We start from the raw sequence: 26632 nt of genomic DNA, 5'->3' as shown, positions 1-26632 counted from the left end.
ACCAATCAAATAGACGACAATATTTTGACGTTCCCCAATGTGTGCTTTCGAGAGAGGGTAGTGATGCATTTCGCTGTGGCAAGATCTTAGAGTTCTTAGGGTCTATCCTGATCTGTTATTTATTACAATAACCAAGTGGTCTTACTTATGTGGTATAGGAGTTTGTAAATTATTATGCACATTACAACACAATTGTATGTATAGTGATGGTGAAAAATCAAGCAGCAGTCACAAGGATAAATTTATTTTCATTATTGTTTTTACTCATAATGATCGTTGTCCAGTTTTTATTCGTCGACATTTTTTTACCCAAGAAAAATGTTGCGGCCAGAGATCAGTTCAGCACTGTCAAATAAAAAAAAACGCTGTTAAGTAAAAAGAAAAAGTATGATTTTTTCTTTTTGATCATGTCTTTTATAAATGTGTTATAAGCTGTGTGTATTTTAGAGTAGATATTATTATTATTATTGTTATTATTATTATTATTATTATTATTATTATTATTATTATTATTATTATTATTATTATTATTATTATTATTATTATTATTCAGTTCCATATGTCCAAATCATGATAAATTGATGTGTATCCAGTGTTGACATTAGGAATCTCAATCCATGTATAGTAGGATCTCGATTATCCGACACAGTTTCCGGGTTATTTGTTTCAACCACTATTCGTCCGATCTATTCTAAATTTACGGGGGCAAAACTAGGTAACCCTAGTAGCCTAACCCTTAACTTTGGTGCAAATCGGTTGAATAGGGGCTGAGAAATAGCCTTAAAAGTGTGGCGAATAATCGAGGTAGTATATGGATTGACATTCCTAATGTCAAAACTGCGGGTCCACATCAATTTCTAATAGTTTTGACATTTGAAACTGAACAATCCTGTCAGACTTCCATGATTTTTGATACAGCGAGAAGCAAAGGGGTGTAAGTGACATTTTCAATAGAGTATGTATGTGTCTAAAATTGATTCTGCACAGGAAACTATACAAACAGGAAATATACAAACTGCATAATGAAGTTCGGCGTAGAACATTTACGGGTAGACATTCTATTGGACTGCGACGAGCTTCACCATCCAGTTTGTATATTTAGCTGTGCAGAATCCATTTTTGAGACCTCCATACTTCATTACAAATGTCACTTACACCCCTTTGCTTCTCGCTGCCTCATTTCGGGAACGCCCCCTCCCTCCCCGACGTGTAAAAGACGTCATACAAAACACGTCATATCCTATGACGTGTAAAACACGTCATAGAAATCACCTCACATTCTATGACGTGTGAAAGACGTCATAAAAATCACGTCATATTCCCGGACATTTCCACGTGGGAAAAGACGTGTAAATCACGACATGTTCGGTGTATTTTAGGGTGTTTTACACCAAAAAAACACGTCTTTTCGACGTCGGTGTGCTGCTTGGGCACTTAGAGAGACCCCACTTTTTTCGTTCTGGCGGTGTCCCTAATTGTGTACAAACGAAAATTTCGCGTGCACATTTCTGTACAGACGATGTACAAACCATTGCGACAACTTTGATTGAATTGGACATGCTGGAGGGCTATCATTTAGACAATCCGCCCACTTTGTTTTCTTTCTGTCGGCGCCGCTAATTATGTACAAACGAAAATTTGGCCTGCGCATTTCTGTACAAACGATTGCGACGATTTGTGATTGAATTGGACATGGTGGGGGGCTACAATTTGGAATTTATGGTCTATGAGCGTTCCAACGAGGTATCATTCATGTCTCTGTGTCAATTAAGAGAGCTACTAGAGCCGCCAACGTAAAGGTCTATGATTTTTTCGAAAAACTATGGTCCGCCATTTTGAAAACCGTTTTTAGGGGTATTCCCGTGGTCCGATTTTGTCGGATTTTGGATATTTTCATCAGGCGAGGTATCTAAGCAAAATACAGTTGTAAAACTAAAGGTTGCAATTTTGCCCAGGTCAAACCGTATTTTGACTCGACTACAGAGAGAGAGAGAGATAGAGAGAGAGAGAGAGAAAATCTTGTACCTTTATACTGAATGCACTATTACTCACAAAATCAATTAAAAAAGAAAAGGAAAAAGGTTGTAAATGAAATTTTCAAAGATTGGTATCACTGCTGCACCTAACACATGAAATTGTTCCATAATGATTGATTCGTAATATCATGTATATGGGTTTCTTAATGGTAGTATAACAAAATGCCTTCTAATTGACCACAAAATAAAAAGTGAAATTTATTTCTCAAATTTTGTAAAATCGTAGTCGGTGGGCATTATGGGAACAGTCTACAATAACAATATATGCAAATAAATATTAATATACTTCACGTTTTCCAGTGGGTGCAAGAAAGCTTCGAATAGTGTTTGGTGTCGTAATCATTACCAGATGTAATATATATATATATATATATATATATTAAAAAGTAAACTGCCGATGTGTCTGAAACGGAAAGTTTTTAATGAATGTATTCTTCCTGTTTTGACATACGGAGCTGAGACATTGACACTAACAAAATCAGACATTCACAGTCTCCAAACTACACAAAGGAGCATGGAGAGAAGTATGCTCGGAATAACCCGAAGAGATAGGGAAAGAAATACGTGGATCAGGAAGATGACAGGAGTGACGGATATTATTGCGAAAATAAAGGGACTGAAGTGGCAGTTGGCGGAACATATCGTAAGAAGAACTGATGGCAGATGGACAAAGGCAGTTCTCGACTGGATACCTAGAGACAGAAAACGCCCAAGAAAACGTCCTAATACAAGATGGAGTGACGAAATGAAAAAGCTCTGTGGAATAGCATGGAAAAAAACAGCAGAAGATAGATGGTTATGGAGAAGAGTTGGAGAGACCTTCATCCAGCAGTGGATCGACAACGGTTGAAAATAATGATGATATATATATATATATATATATATATATATATATATATATATATATATATATTTAAAAACTATTTTTCCTCAATGCATTATATCATTGTAAAATGTGCTAAGCTTCACAAGAGTTGGTAGGAATGATGGATTGCTGATACAACAGGTCCAGGGTCTGGAAGCGTCCACCTTATGTCCAGGGCCTGCACCGAACTTCCCTACACCGAATCTTCCATATCCCTGCAAAAATACCCTTTCTTGCAACTTGTCCTATTTTTAAAGGACAGTAAAGTCTCTGAACCACAGAACTTTCATCTATATTTCTAGGTCAAATGGCTAAAGCTAGAAGCACCAAAGACAAATGTTGATTATGATGAATGAGAATGAGAATGAGATTTAGAAATACGAAATTTGATATAAAAATCTTTCACCAAACGTGTATTATGAAAATAATTTCTTTAAAAGTTCATGAAGTCACCATCTTGAATCCAATATGGTGGATGAGAATGTTTTTCGCAATCGCTGGGGATAGAAATACCAAATGAAATACACATATTGATTATCAAGATGTGATCACGGAATGATAAATAAAGTGTGAAAAATTCGTTGTCTTGAATCCAAAATGGCCTCCTTAAATGAAAATCGAAGGTACTAAATTTGGTAGAAATGTTCATGAGAATGGGCAGGTAAAGGGAAGAATACCAAATGTAAAAAAGTTCCTATCGTGGATCGGTATGGTGCCCTGAATAAATAACGAAAGTATATGCACAACTCAATAAATGGACGAAGGCAGAAACACTGAATTTGGTATAAATGTGCATTATGATGACTACGTAAATGGGATAATGTTAAACTTTAAAATGGTTTTCATCTTGGATTCAATGTGGTCGCAATCACGAAATAGGAACTTTTCCCTGTATATGACTTTAATCGAAACAACTACTAATTGACCTCTGAATTAAACCAACAAAATGAAAATACAGAAAAAAAGCGAAGATATCTGAAAAGCCCTCGAAAAAGTGGACGAAAACAAATTACGCTTACAATGTACGGAAATGGTGGCTTCTTTGAAGTTGTATGTACGGTTGCCATATTGAATTCAAGATGACAACATTTTCAAAGTTCCCAGTGATGTCATCCTAAAATTTTATTTAGGTACACGCTCTGACATTTATTACACACTCTATAGATGCGGTACATAGACTTCATAAATTTTAGATAGCCATACAATGGTGTCTCAAAATTGAAGGTGAGTATACGCCGTATACCCTCGTATTCCCTCCATTACGTTCTTGGTATTATCCAATATACCTAATGGATTTACCAATTTATCATAATGCACATTTATACCAAACTCTGTGTTTGTATAGCTTCAGCCATTTGATTTGTGCATATACACTTCTTATTTTATTTAGGTTGCCAAATAGGATCCAGGATGGCAACTTTTTCAAAATGTGGCGTTGTTTCCTTGACTTGCTCATTCTCAAAAATATTTCTACCAAATTAGGTACATATAACTTCAGCGCTTTGACTGTACATATAGCTTTGATTTTTATTTTAGGAGGCCATATTGGATTCAAGATGACGATTTTTTCATACTTCATTGCGTGATCACATATTGATAATCAATATTTGTATCACATTTGGTGTTTCTATCCCCAGCGACTGCGAAATATATTCTCGTCCGCCATATTGGATTCAAGATAGCTGAAAGGGTTTTATACCAAATTTCGTATTTTTAGGTTCAGTAGTTCGGGCTGTGATATACTGTGCTTATATTTTAGGAGTCATATTGGATTCAGGATGAAGACTTTTCCCAAATTTATTTTCTGTTTCTAACCTCCTCGTGATGGTCATTATTTATACCACATTTGGTGTCTCTAGCCTCAGCGTCTAGGCTCTGTATTTTTATGACAAATCCTTTCGGCCACCATATTGGATCCAACACTTTGGGAGGTCATTCTAAGCAAAAATGTTTATGCGAACATGTAGGGTTTCGGAGATAACTTTTTGCATCTTGCACTTGCCCATTCTTGTTTCAAAAATTATAGCACACCCTGTAGTTGGTCTTACATTACATATTATAGCTTGTTTTAAAGCTAATGAAATAGGCTTTTAGGAGGTCTGCAATTTGTCTCAATACTCCATACAATAGGGAAGTAACGGAGGAATTTTTTAAAATTCTCTTTTGTAACACAATTTTTCACTGTTCTTGAGTAGAAACTCTATCAGTAGAAAAACTGTTTCTGATTTGGGGAAAACTGTACACAGGTGTTAAGTTGTTATCTTCTTTAGAAGCCACAAATACTTCTTACTAATTGATTTATTTGTTAAATAAGGACTTCCACTGGAAACAAACAATTTTGCTTGTTTAATAATAATTATTATTATAATTTCTTCTCTTATTTTAATTGTTACTGTTATTATTGTCACAATTTTTATTGTAACTCGTGTTCCTACGTGGAAATGTAGAGCTTTCGTATGTTTGGGAATAGTATTGTATTTCCAGTTTTGTAGAAAAACGGCTTATTAACCAAGTAACGGTTATCCATATATATAAAAATGATTGTATGTATGTATGTATGTTCCACATCTCCTCCTAGACGGTTGAACCGATTTTGACCAAACTTGGCACAAATATTTCTTGCTACCAGACAACCAACACTGTCGGGGTTAGCCACCCCATACTTACCCCGTTGCAGAGGAGTAGGGGGTGGAATACTACACAATGCTTTTTAAATGGCGATATAATGGCATAAATAATTTTAATGAATTATCTTAAGAACGGTTCAACCGATTTAAACGGAACTTGGCTCACATATAGCTTATAGTCCGGCGAATAATGGTGTTGGAGTAGAACATCCCTGGCGCGTCCAGGGGCGGAGGTGGAGGAAGTGCAATATAAATAATGGTATAAATGGTTTTAATGAAATATCTTAAGAGCGACTACACCGATTTGAACGAAACTTGGCACAAGTATAGCTTATAGTCTGGCGAATAACAATGTTGCAGTAGAACTCCCTAGCGCGTCCAGGGGCGGAGATGGAGGGGTGAAATATATATAAATAATGTCAAATGGTTTTAATAAACTATCTTAAGAACAACTAAACCGATTTGAACGAAACTTGGCACACATCTACCTTATAGTCTGGCGGATAATAATGTTGGAGTGGAACACCCCTAGCGCGTCCAGAGGCGGAGGTGGAGGGGCTAAAATGTAAAATTTGTCGAAAATGACCAATATTAATGTCTTTTATAGGGCTATAGGTTTTGAGGTCACTTAGATCAATGTTAACACTCCAAACGCTGTAGTAGTAGTAGTTACAGTTGTTGTTGTTGGACCAGTAAGTAGTGGTAGTAGTAGTTGCAGTTAGGTGTAGTAGTTGTAGTAGTAATAATAGTAGGTGTAGTAATAGTAGTAGTAGTAGGTCGTTGTACTAGTACTAGGTAGTTGTAGTGTTAGTAGCAGTAAGTAGTTTCAGTAGTAGTAGTGAGAGTATTGGTATTAATAGTAGTAGGTAGTTGTAGTAGTAGATAGTAGTAGTAGCAGTAGTACTAGTAGTAGGTAGTTGTGGTAGTATTGGTGGTAGTAGTAGGTAGTTGTAGTTGTTGTTGTAGTAGTAGTAGTAGGTAATTGTTGTAGTAGGTAGTAGTAGTAGTAGGTAGAAGTAGTAGTAGTATAATGTAGTAGAAATAGGTAATAGTATTCCAAAATATTTTTAAGAAACCAGATCTCCCCGTACGAAGTAGGCGTTAAGGATAGTAACCTTTAAAAAATAGGAAAATACTGGAATGAACTGCATGTAACGTAACACCAACTACAAGGTAGGCTATAATGTTTCAAACGAAAATCGGCAAGTGCACCACGAAAAACGTTATAGCCACCCCTATCTCCGAAACGAAGGGAAATAGACCCTATGTTTACATAAGCATTTTTCCTTCCCGATCCCCCCTCCCCATCACATCCTAAAGTCTTTGCATTTCCTCACCGGACACCGTCTATACATTATAATATACTTACTGGAAATATCAGTATAATATTTCCAATAAGGGTGATGTTCGTATCAGAAGTGATATTCGAAAAATCTGCATAGAAATTTTCTAGAATTTCTAGCATGAGGATCTCTAATAGTGGATTATCACCTGTTCTCATTTTCAGTAGGGTAGGATACATTAAAGAGACTGTTTATGTTGTTCCACTGCGAACTACCGTGGATGAAATCGGGAATCAGTATTTTGCATATCGATAACACTCGGGAAGAAGAAGACTAGATCCACAGATTCTACTCTATAGCGTGTCACGGTGCCCCCTACACTATCTATCTTCTTGCGTAAACCGAATTTGAAAATTGTTCTTCGTTCCAAAGATATTTTGAATTGTCAAATTAAATGTATACATGACTCCAGAAGTGCATTACCACCTCATTTCTCCTTTTCCTGCAATAGCAGGCAACCCAAAAAGCTCGGCGGTTGGGTTGGTTGCAAATTCGAAAGGCGTTGGACTAAACCTATATTTTATCACAAATATATCAGTTTGGTAAACTGCAAATAATAGAATAAAACAAATTGTTAAGAATGACAATTTTATTATTGTGACGGAGTTGGATGACATCAAAACTTACAAAATAACTTACTTAAGCGGTTCAAACAAGATGAATGGTAAGAAATAGACATAAGAAGAAAGCATTTCTTTCTTTCACTTCTCCCCACCCAAAAAAAGAAACTCATAAAAAGAAAAAGTTATATAATATCAAAGTTTCATATAAAACCTTAACAGCACAAAAACAAATAGCTAAACGAAAGGAAGAGACAAACAGAGAATAGGGAACACCAGCGGCGTAGCAGACTTGCGACCCTCCAATGCAAGATAAAGAAATAGTACCCTAGTTGTAAACCCCATTGTTATAATAATAATAATAATAATAATAATAATTATTATTATTATTATTATAATTAAAAAGTCGTTTCCTTTCCAAATTTCTGACTCTGCCTAAGAGCATGATTGCATATAGCGATCATGTGTGCACGTTTTGTCAATGAGTGGTCCCAAAGGCCGAAAAGGGTGGAAATCTCCAAGAGAGAGAATAAAAAACTTTCTTATCGTAAATTCTAGTTCAAAGTTCGAGGCACTTGCTTTTGCACGTGACATTTTTTTTTCAGGGAACAGAAAAGTTCTTTCACCTAAGAAATTATACCATATAATATTGCAAATTTGCAAGTGGATGTATTTATATTGCAATTTGTGGTAATAAAGATATTATGATTAGAAAACAATACTGTAAAAAGTAAGTTTAATTTCTTCATCCATCTCAAGTCTTAGGCGAATATCGATATCAAAAATTTAGAATGATATATTCATGTCATATATTCGCGATATCGAATGTTGATATATGATAATATAGATATCGACGATAGCGATGTATCGACATATCACAAGCCCAGGTCCGAGAAGTGATGCTTGAAATATACAGTGAAACCTGTCAACTTGGTCACCTCTCTAAGTTGGCCACCTGCTTATCTTGGCCTAGTTCGTCTTGAACCTGCATTTTCCCGTAAGACACTCGTTACTTACTACTCTATAAGTTAGCCACCTGTCTATCTTGGAAGTTGGCCACACTGAATCAATGTTTACCCTATGATGATAAGATAAATTTACCTGCGTATCTTCGCCACGAAAAATACAGTTTAGTTATTTTTCTTAACTCTTTCGAATCCCCATATGAGAGGCAGATGTTCTGTATTTGTGACTGGACACAAAGAAGCATAGATTCGCACGATTTGTCCTTGGAGGTCAATGGCCAGAAGACTGCCCTGATAAAGGGGTGGTGAACGAAGATGTGAATTTGAAAAAGCACATACAGGAATTCAGGAAATGGTTGTACGTATTTGTTTACCCTGTCTGTTTTGGTAAAACCATTAGCTATATCGGCTCTTTTCATCAGTGGGAAGCATTAGTAATTCCGGAAAATTCTCAAGGTTAAAGCTCAATTGTCTTTATTGGCACCTGACTGCATGTTAAAGGTAGCGGAGGTTTTGAGATATGAATTCCCTCAAGATTTTTTCAAAACATCTTTTGTTCCGAGGGAAACACTTCTAGCTCATTAACAAGATGTAGTTAACTACAATATTAGAATGTGCATATCTGCCAAAAAGGATAAAGCAAATATGTCTAGAATAAACCACCATTCAGTAACAACTGAAAACAAGTCATATAAATTGCATATGAATTTCTCAATTTATAACTTAGCTTTTCCTGTTTTCAATCTGAATAACTCAGTGTGCTATAATATCAATTTCAATAAACTGCGTACATATAATCCTATTTCATGTTGTTTGTGTTATTGTGTTTTCAATCCGAATAATCCAATGTACCAGACTAGTTTTCAGGAGGAGAAAGGTATGAACATATATTTAAAATGCCATCAAGAGCGACGCTCCTGGGTGAACCGAGGGGGCCCGGGCCCCCCAAAGCTCATGTAGCCCCTATTTTACTTACGAGTATACACTATTTAGTATAATTTGAGTGCAATTTGTCTTAAAATCTTCATGTATGTACCTTCTGCATCTAAATGCCCCCCAAATTTACAGAGAAATCGGCGCTCTTGCACACTATAGTAATATTTTCTGGTACTGTATATTTTTATGATTACTCTATATACATTATTTATAAGTAGCTATCGTGTCACTGCTGATTAAAATTTTACAATCAAGTAATACTAGAAATCCTATTCTAAAAATACACAAATCACAGTTATTTTTTGTAAGCTGGTCACCTGTCTAAGTTGGCCACTTTTCGATGGAACCGATGATGGCCAACATAGACAGGTTTCACTGTACTGGAATCAACAATCAAATTCTAAATAAGTTCTCCATTTCCGTATTCAATGTTGAGGGGGAAGGGTGTGAACCGGAATAGAAATTTTAAGAAAAACAAATGTTAAGATAAAAGTAGGGTTTCCGTCTCCCCTTGAATACAAAAATTAACAGAAAACTATTACTGCAATTTACCTTTTACTTCTGTTTCTGATTGCTTTCTCAAGTCAGCCACAGAACACATACTTTACATAGTATACCAATACAGTCTATAACTTTTCACAACCAAGCAAGCCGAAAGATTAATTTCCTGTGATATTAAAGTGGAATGTTCTACAAAATAGTCATAATTCATTGGCCATATTTCTATCAGTACTTTGGTACGGACTAAGAGCTACAAGACTAACAGTACTAGAAATTAGTAATTTCATTCCTTTTTTCTCTCAGACTAAAAGACTTCTGCGTTTTTCTGAGATTTTCATTTTCTTAATAGAAGTCTCCTATCCTGGGCTAACTCTGGCTACCGCGGTTTCGAGGTAATCGGTAAACGAAAGAGTAAAGTTTGTCAACTCTCAACTCTCGACACTCTGTGAGAAGATATTTCATAGTTCATGTTGTTATTTCTTCGTCACGAAATTACTTCTAGTTGACTCTATTCATGGTAAATTACTGAACTTATAAACATTTACAATTATTGAAAAAAGAATAAGTACTTTTAAACATAAAAAGTCGTTACAGTTCAGTAGAATGCAGTAGTAGATGGAAGTGAATGAAAATATTGTTTATTAGTTGAGATGTGCAAAACTGAATGTGAATAGTAAGTGTTTCCCATTCTCTTGTCCAGAGGCGGATCTACGATGGACTTCTGGGGACACGGTGGTTGATAATACTCCTACTTAGAGCTACTTTTAAGAACTCCAAACTCTCAAATGGGTTTTATTTATATATAAAATAAGAAAGATTCCCTTTCTGAGGAGCAATCGCCATGATCGCCCCCTGGATCCGCCCCTGCTCTTTGCAGCAGATTTGAAGACATTTAGTTCGTGTATGCTTCTGACGATGCTGATTAGGGATGGCCACAACTGGATAATTTTTTATTCGGATATTGGATAGAAACTTATCCGGATTGCAATATCCGGTTGACGGATAAAAAAGGGATGACGGATAACGGATAATATCCGGATAACGGATGACGGACAATATGCGGCAGACGGATACTATCCGGATAACGTATGACGGATAAGATCCGGATAACGGATGATATCTGGATGACGAATAACGGATAATACCTCAATGTAGGATAATATCCGGATAATAGATTTCTCCGGGAATTTATAAAATGAAGAAAACGGATAATGTCTGGATAATATTAGATTCGGATACCTGATTACATCCGGATGACTAATAAAGGATAATATCCGGATAACGTACATGCTTTTAAAAAGACGGACAGCAAGAGGGACGTATCAGTCTTTTCTCCTTGTGGAGTTATTAAAAGACGATAATCGGACAGTAGTCTTTTACCATTGAAAGATATTGCTTCTTAATATGTTTCCTAGTAACTTCCCATTTTCTTGTTCTTGTGTGGCGCGGTGGCTCAATGGTAGACCGCTTACTCTGGTGCGTGGGGTCCTTATTGTTTCGATCTCCGGCCAAGTAAGTTTGCAGTGTACAAGATCGTACCCGTGGGTTTTCTCAGGGTACTCCCGCTTCATCCCACTTTCATTCCACCAATTCCTCTATTATCATTGACTTTCTTTAATCATTGGGCACGGTGGCTCAGTGGTAGAGAGCTTCCTCTCGTGCGAGGGGTCCTCATTTTCTTCGAACCCCAGCCAAGTAGGTTGTGTTGAAGAGGATCGTATCCGTGGGTTTTCTCAGGCAATTCCCGCTTCTTCCCACATTTCATTCCACCAATTCCTCTATTATCATTGATTTGTTTTAATCATTGTGCGCGGCGGCTCAGTGGTAGAGCTCTTCTTCTGGTACTTGGGGTCCTTAATGTTTCGACCCCTACCCACGTAAATTTCTTGTGGACAAGATCATATCCGTGGGTTTTCTCAGGGTACTCCAGTTTTTCACAGTTTTCACTCCACCAGTTCCTCTATTATCATTAACTTGCTTTAATCATTAGGCGCGGTGGGCAGTGGAAGAGCGCTTCCTCTGGTGAGCCAATTAAGTTTGTAGTGGACAAGATCATATGCATAAGTTTTTCAGGGTACTCCCGCTTTCTCCCACATTTCATTCCACTAATTCTTTTACTATCATTGACTTGCTTGAATCACTGGGCGCAGTGCCTCAGTGGTAGAGGGCTTCCTCTGGTGGGCGAAGTATGTTTGTGGCGTACTAGATCGTATGCATGAGTTTTTTCAGGGTACTCCTGCTTCCTTCCACATTTCATTCCACCAATACTCTTATTATTATTGACTTGCTTCAATGATTGGGCGCAGTAGATCAGTGGTAGAGCGCTTCCTCTGGTGGGTCAAGTAAGTTTGTATGGAGAAGATCATATCCGTGGGTTTTCTCAGGTATTCCTGCTTCTTCACACTTTTCATTCCAGCAACTTCACTATTATCATTAAATTGGTTTAATCATTGGGTGCGGTGGCTCAGTGGTAGAGCACTTCCTCTGGTGAGGCAATTAAGTTTGTGGTGGACAAGATCGCATCCGTGGGTTTTGTCAGGGTAGTACCGCTTCCTCCCTCGTTTAATTCCACCAATTCTTCTTGTATCATTGATTTGGTTTAATCATTGGGCGCGGTGGCTCAGTGGTAGAGCACTTCCTCTGGTGGGCCAAGTAAGTTTGTGGTGGACGAGATCGTATCCGTGGGTTTTATCAGGGTACACCCGCTTCTTCCCATTTTTCATTCCATCAATTCCTCTATTACCATTGACTTGCTTCAATCATTGGGCACGGTGGCTCAGTGGTGGAACGCTTCATCTGGTGTGTCGGTCCTTACAGTTTCGATCCCCTGCCTGATAAATTTGTGGTGGACAAGATCGTATCCGTAGGTTTTGTCAGGGTACTCCCGCTTCTTCCCATATTTCATTCCATCAATTCTTCTATCATCATTAATCATTCGAGAGGTTTTGGTCTCTTGAGCATTGCGGTGATGTCACAAATCAGATTCGCTTCCAAGCATTTGTGCTGTGATATAAACCTTTGCTGTGGTTCTATTTCAGTATTTTATTACGCGAGATAAAACCATCTATACAGCTTTAAATATTGTTCTACCTTGCGGAACAAGGTATTGAGATTGAGCGAATTCTAAAACTCATTTCTGGCGCTTCTAGTGCAGGAACCAATTTCGGACATTACGCTCTCATCAAACGACTAGGATCTTTCCAATGTTACCACCCGCAGGAATGGAAAGGACCCGCGTCTAAAACTTCGCGACCAGTTTCTTTAGGTTCAAGGTTACGGTTCGATTTCTGACATCACAATTGTTCTCAACGGAGCAAAATCTTAAAAATTGCGCCAACCTCGTCCAACAACTTCATGTTTAATAGGTGAATAGAAGGGACCCGAACCCGTAACGTCAGGACCCCATTCCTTGAGGTTCGTGGCTTGGGCCTGATTTCTGGCATTACTACTGCACTCAGGGGACCCGGACCTTTCCAGCGCTACCACTCGCGTCCAGCAACTCAATGTGTAACATGGTCCCCCTGACGTAGGAGAATCGACTCCTTGCTTTTTTCATAATTATTCTCGAAATTGATTTGTATACAGGGTAGTTTTGCCAAGTTTAGCAGCAGGTCTAAAATAAGCCTCTAGAGAGCGCCTCTTATTTGTTAAAGAATACGTAACGATCGCTTTTGGCTTTTGCAATGGTCTGTCCAAGCGGCTTGGTAAAAGAAATCAGCGTAGCATAACAACAACAAGGTGTTTCTCTTATATGTTAAAAATAAAAGCACAGAAATCCAAAGTCAAAGCTTGGTAAGGTGAGTGTAGGTGCACGCCGAATTCTACTTCGTACCGGGCAACGAAATTTCAAGCTACGGCTCTGAATTCCAACACTTATCGGTCTTTCAGAGTCTCAGCCCTTACCTACAACAACGTAGTTTGATAAACCTGTTATACAAAACGTTTGCAAAGAACCTGTGAGTGTGACTTATTGATATCTATGCAATCTTGACAGAGTGCTAGTCTTCAGTTTAACAACGAAGCTGCTCTTAGGCGAAATATCAAGTTGCTCTCTACTTTTGTCTGTGCCTTGTAAATAGTAACATTGTGTTTAAAGGCAAAAAGAAACAAGGTCAGATGTTTAGTTCTTTGCAGAACAACTTAATAAGACGTTTGTGTTTTTACACAAATAGTTTTTGCCAGATTGCTGTTTATCCAGATTCAGAGAAGCCCACAAAAATTTTAAAGAAAGGTGAAAAATATTTTATTATTATTATTATTATTATTATTATTATTATTATTATTATTATTATTATTATTATTATTATTATTATTATTATTATTATTTAGCAGAGTTAGTAGAACAGCTTCTCTTTGTTGATATAAATTGTAATTTGGCATTTATTAAAACTAATATGACTGGGCCTAGAGATAGAAAAGAGGGGATCTTATTACCAGATAAAAAACTTAAAAACTTTGTTCAACAGTGACTACGTATTAAATAAAAAAAGTGTTGATTGCACCTTTTTAAAAGAAAAATTGGTATAATTACTAAAAAATGTATAACCGGCTGGAGTTCGTGGTCCATGTTCGGGCTGTCATTTATTTATAATCGCCTGGAGTTCAAGTCGCTGTTCGGGCTTCCATATATTTGTAACCGACAGGAGTTCGAGTCGCTGTTCGGGCGGCCTTTTATTTGTAACCACTCCGTGTAATCTGGTCGCTGTCCGTGGCTCGTGGTACTACCAATAAGTATACTCCTGATACTTTAACTTACCTGGACAGGACGATGAAGGACCTCTCCAAGAAAGGTTACAAATTGTTTCCAAAAAGCTCGTCGGTCTCAATAATGAGATGAGCATTAGGCGCCGAGAGGTTCGGGTGTCTCGTCTCGAAAACCTCACGGACGATCAGACGGTCATCCAGACCATAACGCACACAAACATCACTCATACAAACAACGAAAACACACTGGATTAAATAACACTATACTTATTTATTAGAACACTATTTTATAAAAGAAAATAATAAAAAAATAACGAAGAGAAATGAACACAACAACGAACACTGAGGATGTATAACAATTTTAGTCGCTGAAATCTCGCTTTGCCCTTTTCGGGCAATATAGCCCTTTATATATATATATATATATATGATTATGATTCAGATATCACAACAATTCTTCTCTCACACCCTTGACACACTTGGGGGATTAGCACTGGGGAAAAGTTGTCTGGATCGTCCCACGATGAATCCAGTTGTTACGCTGAACCGTCCTAAAACGTAGAGGTGATTCTTCAGCAAATTAAACAGGAAATTCTCCAAAGTAGAATACTGCTGTTGGCGGGCGCGTATATAACATTTTAAACGCACAAGGTCTGCGGACCTGGGACTTCACTAGTTGGGGCTAGCCGTAAGAAATCGTCCTTCACCGGCTAAATAGCTTGTGCCCCTTCACAAAACTTAACCATCGCAACGTGCGTGGTGGCTGCGTACAACACCGGAGTCGAACTCCCTGAGCATCCAAGTTCAAGCTACGGGTTGCAATGATCAACGGAAAAGTGTTGGCAGTTCATTTCAAAAATCACTCAGTTAACTCACCTGTATGCACATACAAACAGAATACGGAAAACAATTTATGTTAATTTTAGTCAACTGCCTATAATGCACTAGACACGGCGATAACACTGGCGTGAGAAAGTACAGATAACGGGCTACGAAACAACGCAGTTGGTGCCACTTTGGTTACTGGAACATCTGGTCAGCCCGTATTTCTCTAATGTATTATAATGTTTCCATAAGCGATTAAAGAAAGCACTTAATTCAGTTCCCAATAACTATAGAATATATATTGTGTATATAATGAGTCAGGGAGAAACACTGAAATGGTTAGTCACTAACTGAAATGTTCTCAGCAAAAGGAATGTTTTAAATATATATATGAAAAAACGATGAAAGACTTCTTTGTCCAATTGTGTGGGAAAGAAGCAATTCCCACCAAAGAAAGAACTTATGTGCGTTGTAGAATAAAGTATAAATCGAAAATAATGATCACAGTCTTTACGAAATATACAGTGTCCACAAAAATCCTTCTATAACCTGGTAGCGGTTATATATGGTGTCTGAAACGTGGAACGACCTGTCAAGTGCACACGTAGACAGGTTGAGAACCCTTGGCGGTATGACGAAGTATGAATAAAATTAGGTTTTTCACCTGAAATTTAAAATTAGTTAGTTGGCAACACTGTCATATGGTGTGAGACTTACGTGCATAGACGATGAATGGTTTTTCACCTGAAAAAGGGCTATTTAAAATAGTTAAAGAACTTGTCCACTCACTACAAAGTGATGAGGTTTCCGCATGAGCAATGTCCAATCCAAGTGTTCCATGAAGTAATAAGATCCTCTTGAACAATTGATGCAGTTGGGTTTCCTTATCTTCCGTTTCTTCACATGTTGAAACCATGCTGTCTTCCTGTGTGAGTATCCTCCAATCCTCCATGATTCTCCAACGATGGGTTGGTGAGGGGAGAAGGGGAGATTGTTTTTCTTTTAACACTGGTGTGAGAAACGATGTATGGTTGAAACACCTGTATGATAACTTTTTTTTTAAAGTTCGCAGAAAGCGTTTATAGGGCTATTTAAATTTTTACTTAAAAAGAAAAAAAACACACAAATACTTTTCGTAAAATGTTTAAGTGTTCCGTTTCGATCACTTTATTTGGCATAATATGAAATAAATTTACATACTCAATAACTATTCATGAAAACATCGACTTAAAGAATTATCAAATATCTCAATAAAAATTAGTAAATATACTGATATCTGTATTTAAAATATTAGAATATGAATGAATATGTAAATAGTAAACATGTTAAAGGTACTGAAATATTAAAATTATTGTCAAAGTTTCGATATCACTATAATATATTTGAAAAATATGAAAATCACTGAAAAAGTAAAATGAATGAAGATGTAATCACATAATAAACTGACAATATACAAACAAAATAAGGTTTTCACCTGTATGTCCCTTTTTTTTTTAAAATTGTGCCTCGTGTTGTTTGGCAGAAAAGAACGAAAATCGTTTTTCAAAAATAAAAAGAAAATAAACTTAAGTGTCAAAGATGACGTTCATAGTAATTCCAACAAACAAGCATGATTCTGTATATCAAAGAAAAGATCGTGATTTCGTTGACATGTATGAAGAAAATTCGGCACGCCATAAGATCAAATGCCATCTGCTCGTCGAGACTTTAATTCAATAATGCTCAATATAACTAATGGTTTCGTTCTGAAACAAAGTTATTATTAGCTTAGGCCTAAAATAATGGTCGTTGTTCATTTCCAAAAACGTAAACATTGTAGGGTTACCAGAATAGGTGGGTATTATCTGCAAAAAATTTTATTAATAAAGCGTTGAAAACTATTCAATATTGATCCAAGTTTTTCAACGGTCTGAATCAAGGAAGTTGACTCACTAGTCCAAACATTCCTGAAAATAAATGGTCATTACGCCATGAATTGACCAAAACCATAGGTGGGAAAAATGTGTAATACTACACGTACTTACACACGAAATATGCCATCGACACCTGCGAGGCAAGACTAGAAACGAGGAAGGCCTGCAACCATAGGCACTTATAAAATGTTTCTGCACAAAACTGAAATATAAGCATTAATATTCAGTAAACTACGCGTATGTTCCCTGGAACATAACATACGTCTTCCACCTAGAAAAAGATGTGTAAACACACAAAATACAAATGCTTTCGTAGCATCGTAAAGATATGTCTCTATAAGACAAAATGCATGAGACCTATTAAAAGAAAAACATGAGATACAAACAAGAATATAGTCAACGACATTACAACTCTCTGGTCGGTTTGAAACATTAATATAAAATTTCCTACAAAACAGCTGTAACAAGCTTCCTTAGGCATCTTCGCTACAAATATTCAAAATGGTCTTATTAACGCATTAAAATTCAGTCATCGAGCATATGAAATAATTAACAAAATAATTTTAAAAAATCGTTATGGCTTTATGCTGTTGGAAAGAAAGAAAAAAGTTTATTTTTTGGGATCTATGTCAATATCTCTGAGACGGCTGAAACCTTATAAATAATGGGCCATGTCGATTTTTGAAGAAAATCATTTGTTAATGGTAATATGGTTGAAACCTAAAGATTTGTATTTCAAAATCTTTGGCCATGTTGATTTAAAAAATCCTCCATAACAAAAACAATCTTACTAATCAATTCCAAATAGTTTTGGGACATACTGTGACTAAAATATACGATTTTCTTAAAAGTAATACGAGAAATAAACATTACAACACATTAGCATACAAATGCACAATATAGTTACGATTCATAAACACTAAGATATTCACTGGGATACTACTAAACAAAATACATTGAAATCTAACCTAAGAATACATATGCTTATTTACGAGTTACTATAAAATGAATACGAAAATCTAAGATTAACACTAAAAAATAAATTTGAGATTGATTATGAATGTAGAATTTCATATTCTACGCATAAGATTACATACCGACTTTCAATTACAAATATACAAATATACGGTATATATAATTAACAACTAAAAATTTTCTTATCTATACATTTTCCTTTTCTTAAAAGGAAATCAAACTAATTGTGAGTCATACGTATGATAACATGTTTAAGAATTTGGAAAGTGGGAAGGGATTCTAAAAAGATTTTTTTAAAAATAAAACAATAGAAATATATTATATCGCTAAAATATCTTCCCACCGGCTGAGGGTACGGAGCTGCGCTACTAGCTCGAATTTCTTTTAAAATGCAATTCCCCTACGTAAGTGATTACATACTAAATTTTAATTATAAACACACAACTATATATATAAGTAACAACTAAAATTTTTCTGATCCTGCGCATCTGGATACATTCTTCTTCTTTTTTTGGGGGGGGCCGCGGTGGCTCAGTGGTAGAGCGTTCACCTCTGGTGCTAGGGGTCCCGGGTTCGATCCCAGCCTCCGCCAAGTGAACTTTGTGGTGGACAAACACCGTGTGCGTGGGTTTTCTCGGGGTTCTCCCGTTTCCTCCCACTTTCTTCATTCCACCATTTCATTCATTACTCATCATCACCGTCTCCTTTAGCCTAACCGGCATAACCGTGGGACGTAAAACTCAAAGATTTCATTTCATTTTCATTTTCTTTTTTTTTCTAAAAGAAAATCAAATATTTATTGTAAATAACATGTAGTAACATATTTAAGAATTTCGAAAGTGGGAAGGGGTCCTAAAAAGGGATTTAAAATTTAAAACATTTAATAAAAATATGTTATAAGGCCAAAATATCTTCCCACTGGCTGAGGGTACGGAACTGCGCTACTAGTTCAAACTGTTTTTAGAAAAATACGGTTCCCCTACGTATGTGATACGTTTATTATTTACTAAAAAATCTAAATTCAAACATCTGAAATGAAAACAAGAAAAAATTAATGACATTAAACTAATAGTAAGTCAGTGATAAGGTTTGCAACACAAATGCACAGCTGACTGAGGTATGAAGTGCTACACAGAGCAAAGACAGAAAGAGGAAAAGAATTAATCAGCTGTATATCACCCGTTATTCGTCGACATAAGCAGGTGGTCGGAAATACAGCGACTATCTTATCAAAATAAAAAAAAGAAAGACATGTTATCCGCTCTTTACCGAATAGTTAAAAGCTAGAAGCAAAAATGAGTTTAAAAGAAATGCGTAGTTCTTCTTTTCGTGTCCAGGTGTTCTATCAAAAACTAAAAGCAAAAAGGAAGAAAATGAATGAATGTCTATCACCTAACAGTTAAAAGAAAAATTGAAAGAAATGCGTTGCTTTCCTGAAAGAAAATTCGTATCAGCATACAAAGTTTTGGTTACTTTTTTTCCTTTTTCTATGATTAAGATTTCTACTTTGATAATTACGGTTTGTTCGTCTATTCCTACAATGATTACTACTACGTACAAAAATACTCTTAATGTTCTCACACAAGTTGCGTTTCCTATCTCGTTTGTGATAACTCAGATTACGTGGCCGTGATTTACGACTCCTTCTGTTTCTGTTACTGCCTTTTCGAGTGCGGTCTTGGTTCTGATTCCCTTTAAATTTCGTATTGTTTACGCTCCGGTTTGCGTATCTTTGCCTATTGCTATAACTGTAACCTCGTTTGTGCTTTTTCACTCCGTGGTTAGTGGTAGTTATTCTTGTGCGCTTACGACCTCTGTCGTCTACAATCATATGTTCGTGATTTTCACTACTACTGTTACTACAAGTGGTGTTGCTAGATACTGAATGAATAAAATCATTGTCAGATTTCTTACGAGGTTGGTTTAGACTACCTATCTCTGGTTGGAGTTCAGATTCCTGAGTTTCCTTTTCATTAGGAGTATTAGTTTCTAGCTCAGGTTTCAATTCCAATATTTTGTTTTCACTAGGAATATCAGTCACTAACTGAGGCTCAAATTCCGGTGTTTCGTATCCACTAGGAACATCTGACTGTAACTGGGGTTCACATTCCGGTGTTTTGCTTTCAGCGCTCTCTGTTTCTTGATCATTTTCACGAAACACGTCCCGTGAAGCGTCTATCTTTTGCCCTAATTCGACAAAATTTTCTTTATTTTTATCCAATTTTTGCTCTAATCTAGCTAGGTTTTCTTTATTCTCAGCACGGGACTCTTTACTTTCTTTTATTAATCTGTCAATATTCTCTTTAAAAAGTAAACTTATCTTAGTAAACAAATCTGCTTCGTTGTATGCCATCTTGGACAAGATAAAATAGGCTATCACAAAAACATATGGTTAAATTTACCTGAAAGGGAAGTTTTCTTTTTAAATTACTGGTTCTAGGCTGAAAAAGAAACGATATATTAAAATATTTATCTTATGAGTCTTCGAGCACCAACGGTCTCGATTCGGGTCGGTAGTTCGGGCGTCATTTATTATAACCACGAGGAATTCGGGTCCCTGTTCGGGCGCCATTTTTTATAACCGGCTGGAGTTCGTGGTCCATGTTCGGGCTGTCATTTATTTGTAATCGCCTGGAGTTCAAGTCGCTGTTCGGGCTTCCATATATTTGTAACCGACAGGAGTTCGAGTCGCTGTTCGGGCGGCCTTTTATTTGTAACCACTCCGTGTAATCTGGTCGCTGTCCGTGGCTCGTGGTACTACCAATAAGTATACTCCTGATACTTTAACTTACCTGGACAGGACGATGAAGGACCTCTCCAAGAAAGGTTACAAACTGTTCCCAAAAAGCATGTCGGTCTCAATAATGAGATGAGCATTAGGCGCCGAGAGGTTCGGGTGTCTCGTCTCGAAAACCTCACGGACGATCAGACGGTCATCCAGACCATAACGCACACAAACATCACTCATACAAACAACGAAAACACACTGGATTAAATAACACTATACTTATTTATTAGAACACTATTTTATAAAAGAAAATAATAAAAAAATAACGAAGAGAAATGAACACAACAATGAACACTGAGGATGTATAACAATTTTAGTCGCTGAAATCACGCTTTGCCCTTTTCGGGCAATATAGCCCTTTATATATATATATATATGATTATGATTCAGATATCACAACAATTCTTCTCTCACACCCTTGACACACTTGGGGGATTAGCACTGGGGAAAAGTTGTCTGGATCGTCCCACGATGAATCCAGTTGTTACGCTGAACCGTCCTAAAACGTAGAGGTGATTCTTCAGCAAATTAAACAGGAAATTCTCCAAAGTAGAATACTGCTGTTGGCGGGCGCGTATATAACATTTTAAACGCACAAGGTCTGCGGACCTGGGACTTCACTAGTTGGGGCTAGCCGTAAGAAATCGTCCTTCACCGGCTAAATAGCTTGTGCCCCTTCACAAAACTTAAACATCGCAACGTGCGTGGTGGCTGCGTACAACACCGGAGTCGAACTCCCTGAGCATCCAAGTTCAAGCTACGGGTTGCAATGATCAACGGAAAAGTGTTGGCAGTTCATTTCAAAAATCACTCAGTTAACTCACCTGTATGCACATACAAACAGAATACGGAAAACAATTTATGTTATTTTTAGTCAATTGCCTATAATGCACTAGACACGTCGATAACACTGGCGTGAGAAAGTACAGATAACGGGCTACGAAACAACGCAGTTGGTGCCACTTTGGTTACTGGAACATCTGGTCAGCCCGTATTTCTCTAATGTATTATAATGTTTCCATAAGCGATTAAAGAAAGCACTTAATTCAGTTCCCAATAACTATAGAATATATATTGTGTATATAATGAGTCAGGGAGAAACACTGAAATGGTTAGTCACTAACTGAAATGTTCTTAGCAAAAGCAATGTTTTAAATATATATATGAAAAAACGATGAAAGACTTCTTTGTCCAATTGTGTGGGAAAGAAGCAATTCCCACCAAAGAAAGAACTTATGTGCGTTGTAGAATAAAGTATAAATCGAAAATAATGATCACAGTCTTTACGAAATATACAGAGTGTCCACAAAAATCCTTCTATAACCTGGTAGCGGTTATAAATGCATTCATTAAAAACCTCTGGGGTACCAAAGGGTCACGTGTTAGCCACTAGATCAGGGGGGAGGACACCCACTCGCCCACATAGTTAGGTTAATGATTTCTGACATTACCATTGCCACTGTGTTTACTAGTAATGTCAGATATCAGGCCCAGGCCACGAAGCTAAAGTAATAGAGTCCTGACGTTATGGGCTAGGGTCCCTTCTATTCATCTATTAAACATGAAGTTGTAGGACGGCGTTGGCGGCATTTTAAAGAATTTGATCCGTTGAGCACAGTTGTGATGTCAGAAATCGATCCCTACCCTTGAACCTCAAGAAACTGCGTCCCGAAGTTTTAGACGCGGGTCCTTTCTATTCCCCTTTTAAGCATGGTTTTGTTGGACGCGGATGGTAACATTGGAAAAATCCTAGTCGTTTGAGGACAGCCTAAGGTCCGAAATCCATTATTGGCCTCAAAGCATCAGAAATGAGGTTCAGAATTGGCTCAATCTCAATACCTGGTTGCGCTACATAGAACAACATTTATAGCTGTATAGATGGTTTTGTTTCGCGTAATAAAATACTGAGATTGAACCACAGCATAGGTTTACATCACAACACAAATGCATGCAACCTGATTTGATTTCTCACATCACCGCAATGCTGAACGAACAAAGACCTCTCCACTGATTAAAGCAAGTGAATTATGATAGAGGAATTGGTTGAATAAAATGTGGAGGGAAGCAGGAGTACCCTGAGAAAATCCACGGATACGATCTTGTCTACAAAAAACTTACTAGGCCGGGAATCGAAGCAATAAGGACCCCATGCTCCAGAGAAAGGACTCTATCTCTTACCTACGGCGTCCAAAGAATAAAGGGTCAATTATAATAGAAAAATTGGTGGAATAAAAAGTGAGAATGAGCGGGAGTATCCTGAGAAAATCCCCGGAATACTATCTTGTCCAAAACATACTTACTTGACCCACCAGACGAAGCTCTCTACCACTGAGCCACCGCGCCCAATGATTAAGATTGCCCAATAATAATAGAGTAATTGGTGGAATGAAAGGTGGGATAAGTCGGGTGTACCCTGATAAAACCCACGGATACGATCTTGTCCATTACAAACTTCCTTGGCACACCAGAAGAAGCGCTCTACCACTGAGCCACCGCGTGCAATTATTAAAGTAAGTCAATGATAATAGAAGAATTGGTGGAATGAAATGTGGGAGGAACCGAGAGTACCCCGACAAAACTCACAGATACAATCTTTTAAACCACAAACTTACTTATCGCACCAGAGGAAGCGCTCTACCACTGAGTCACCACGCCCAATGATTAAACCAAGTTAATGAGAATAGAGGAATTTGTATAATGAAAAGTAGGGAGAAACGGGAGTACCCTGAGTAAACCCACGGATACTATCTTCTCCACCACAAATTTAGTTAGCTTGCAAGACGAAGCGCTCTACCGCTGAGCCACTGAGCCCAACGATTGAAGCAAGACAATGATAGTAGAGGATTGGTGGAATGAAATGTAGTAGGAAGCGGGAGTTACCTGAAGAAAACCATGGATACGATCTTGTCCACCACAATCTTACTTGGGCCACAAGAGGAAGCGCTCTACCACTGAGCCACCGCGCCCAATGTTTAAACTAATTCAATAATAATAGAAGAGTTGCTGGAACCAAAAGTGGGAAGAAACAGGAGTACCCTGAGAAAACCAACGGAAACAATATTGTCCACCTCAAACTTACTTGGCCAACCAGAAAAAGCACCCTACCGCTGAGCCACTGCTTCCAATAATGGAAGCAAGTCAATGATAATAGAGAACTTGGTGGAATGAAGTGAGGATGGAATATATAGTACCCTGACAAATCCCACGGATACGATCTTGTCCACCACAAACTTACTTTGCCCACCAGAGGAAGGGCTGTATCACTGAACCATTGCGCCCAATGATTGATGTAAGTCCATGATAATAGAGGTATTGGTTAAATCAAATGTGGGAGCAAGCGGGAGTGCCCTGACAAAACCCACGAATACGATCTTGACCACAACAAACTTTCTAGCCCGGGGATCGTAACAGTAAGGACTCCAGGTACCAGATGAAGCGTTCTACCACTGAGCCACCGTGCCCAATGATTGAAGCAAGTCAATAATAATAGAAGAATTGGTGGAGTGAAATGTGCTAGGAATCGGGAGTGCAGTCTCAAAAACCACAGATACGATCTTGTCCACCACAAACGTACTTCGCCCATCAGAAGAAGCGCTCTACCACTGAGCCACCGCGTCCAATGATTAATGTAAGTCAATGATAATAGAAGAATTGATGGAATGAAATTTGGGAGGAAGCGGGAGTACCTTGACAAAACTCACGTATACGATCTTGTCCACCACAAACTTACTTGGCCCACCAGAGGAAGCGCTCTACCACTAAGCCACTGTGCCCAATGATTGAAGCAAGTCAATGACATTAGAGGAATTGGTGGAATGAACTGTTGCAGGAAGCGGGAGTACCCTAAAAAAAGCAATTGATACGATCTTGTTCACTACAAACTTAATTGGCCCACCAGAGGAGGCGCTCTACCAGTGAGCCACCGCGTCCAATGATTAATGTAAGTCAATGATAATAGAAGAATTGGTGGAATAAAATGTGGGAGGAAGCGGGAATACCTTGTCGAAACCCACGTATACGATCTTGTCCACCACAAACTTACTTGGCCTACCAGAAAGAGCGCTCTATCACTGAGCCACTGCCACCAATGATTGAACAAAGTCAATTATAATAGAAAAATTGGTGGAATGAAATGTGGGAAGAAGCGGAAGTACTCTGAAAAAACCCTCGGATACGACATTGTTCAACACAAATTTATCAGGCAGGGGACCAAAACCGTAAGGACCCCAGGCACCAGAGGAAGCGTTCTACCACTGAGCCACCGCGCCCAATGATTGAATGAAGTCAATGATGAAAGAGGAATTGGAGGAGAGAAAAGTGGGAAGAAGCGGGAGTACATTCATAAAACCACCAACACGATCTTATGCACCACAAACTTACTTGGCCCACCAGAAGAAGCGCTCTACCACTGAGCCACTGCGCCCAAAGACTGAAGCAAGTCCATGATAATAGAAGAATTGTTGGAATGAAATGAGGGAGGAAGCAGGAGAATCCGAGAAACGCGCGGATACGATCTGCTCCACCACAAACTAACTTGGCCCACCAGAGGATGCGGTTTACCAGTGAGCCACTGCGTCCAATCATTCAAGCAAGTCAATAATAATAGAACAATTGGTGGAATGAAATGTAGGAGGAAGCGGAAGTACCCTGACAAAACCCACAGATACGACCTTGTACACCACATACTAACTTGGCCCACCAGAGGATGCGCTTTACCACTGAAGCGCTGCGCCCAATCATTCAAGCAAGTCAATGGTAATAGAAGAATTGGTGGAATGAAATGAGGGAGGAAACGCGAGTAGCCTCACAAAATTTACGGATATAATCTTGTAAACCACAAATTTACTTATTTCACCAGAGGAAGCGCTCAACCAGTGAGCCCCTGCGCCCAATGATTGAAGTATGTCAATGATAATAGGAGAATTGGTGCAATGAAGTGTGGGAGGAGACGGGAGTACCCTGAAAAACCCATTGATACGATCTTGTCTACTACAAACTTAGTTGGCCCACCAGAGGAAGCGCTCAAGCAGTGAGCCACCGCACCCAATGATTAAACCAAGTCAATAATAATATAGAAATAGGTGGAATGAAAAGTGGGAAGAAATGGGAGTACCCTGAGAAAACCCCCAGATACGACTTTGCCCACCCTAAACTTATTTGTCCCACGAGAGAATGCGCTCTACCACTGAGTCACTGCGCCCAAGGATTGAAGCAAGTCTATGATAATAGAAGAATTGGTGGAATGAAATGTGGGAGGAAGCCGGAGTACCCTGACAAAGCCCACGAATACAATATTGTCCACCACAAATTTATCAGGCAGGGGATCGAGACATTATGGAACCCACACACCAGAGGTAGCGTTCTACCGCTGAGCTACCGTGCCCAATGATTGAATCAAGTCAAAGATAAAAGAGGAATTGTGGAGTGAAAAGTGGGAAGAAGTGGAAGTTCCCTGAGAAAACCCACAGATACGATCTTGTCCACCCTAAACTGAATTGGCCCACGAGAGAAAGCGCTGTACCAGTGAGCCACTGCGCCCAAGGATTGAAGCAAGTCGATGATAATAGAAGAATTGGTTGAATGAAATGTGGGAG

General features: G+C 38.1%; 1 protein-coding gene across 8 annotated transcripts in view; it reads left to right on the top strand.

Annotated features, from left to right (window-relative positions):
• The window catches only part of LOC145666536 (zwei Ig domain protein zig-8-like), a 1346876-nt gene that overhangs the window by 266244 nt on the left and 1054000 nt on the right, over window positions 1-26632 (top strand). The gene's annotated exons all lie outside the window — the stretch shown is intronic.

Source organism: Thermobia domestica, chromosome 12, assembly GCF_964235325.1.
Source record: "Thermobia domestica chromosome 12, izTheDome1.hap1.1, whole genome shotgun sequence".
NCBI classification, from domain to species: Eukaryota; Metazoa; Arthropoda; class Insecta; order Zygentoma; family Lepismatidae; genus Thermobia; species Thermobia domestica.
The sequence above is the reverse complement of the archived record's forward strand: the minus strand, read 5'-3'. Positions and strand labels throughout refer to the sequence as shown.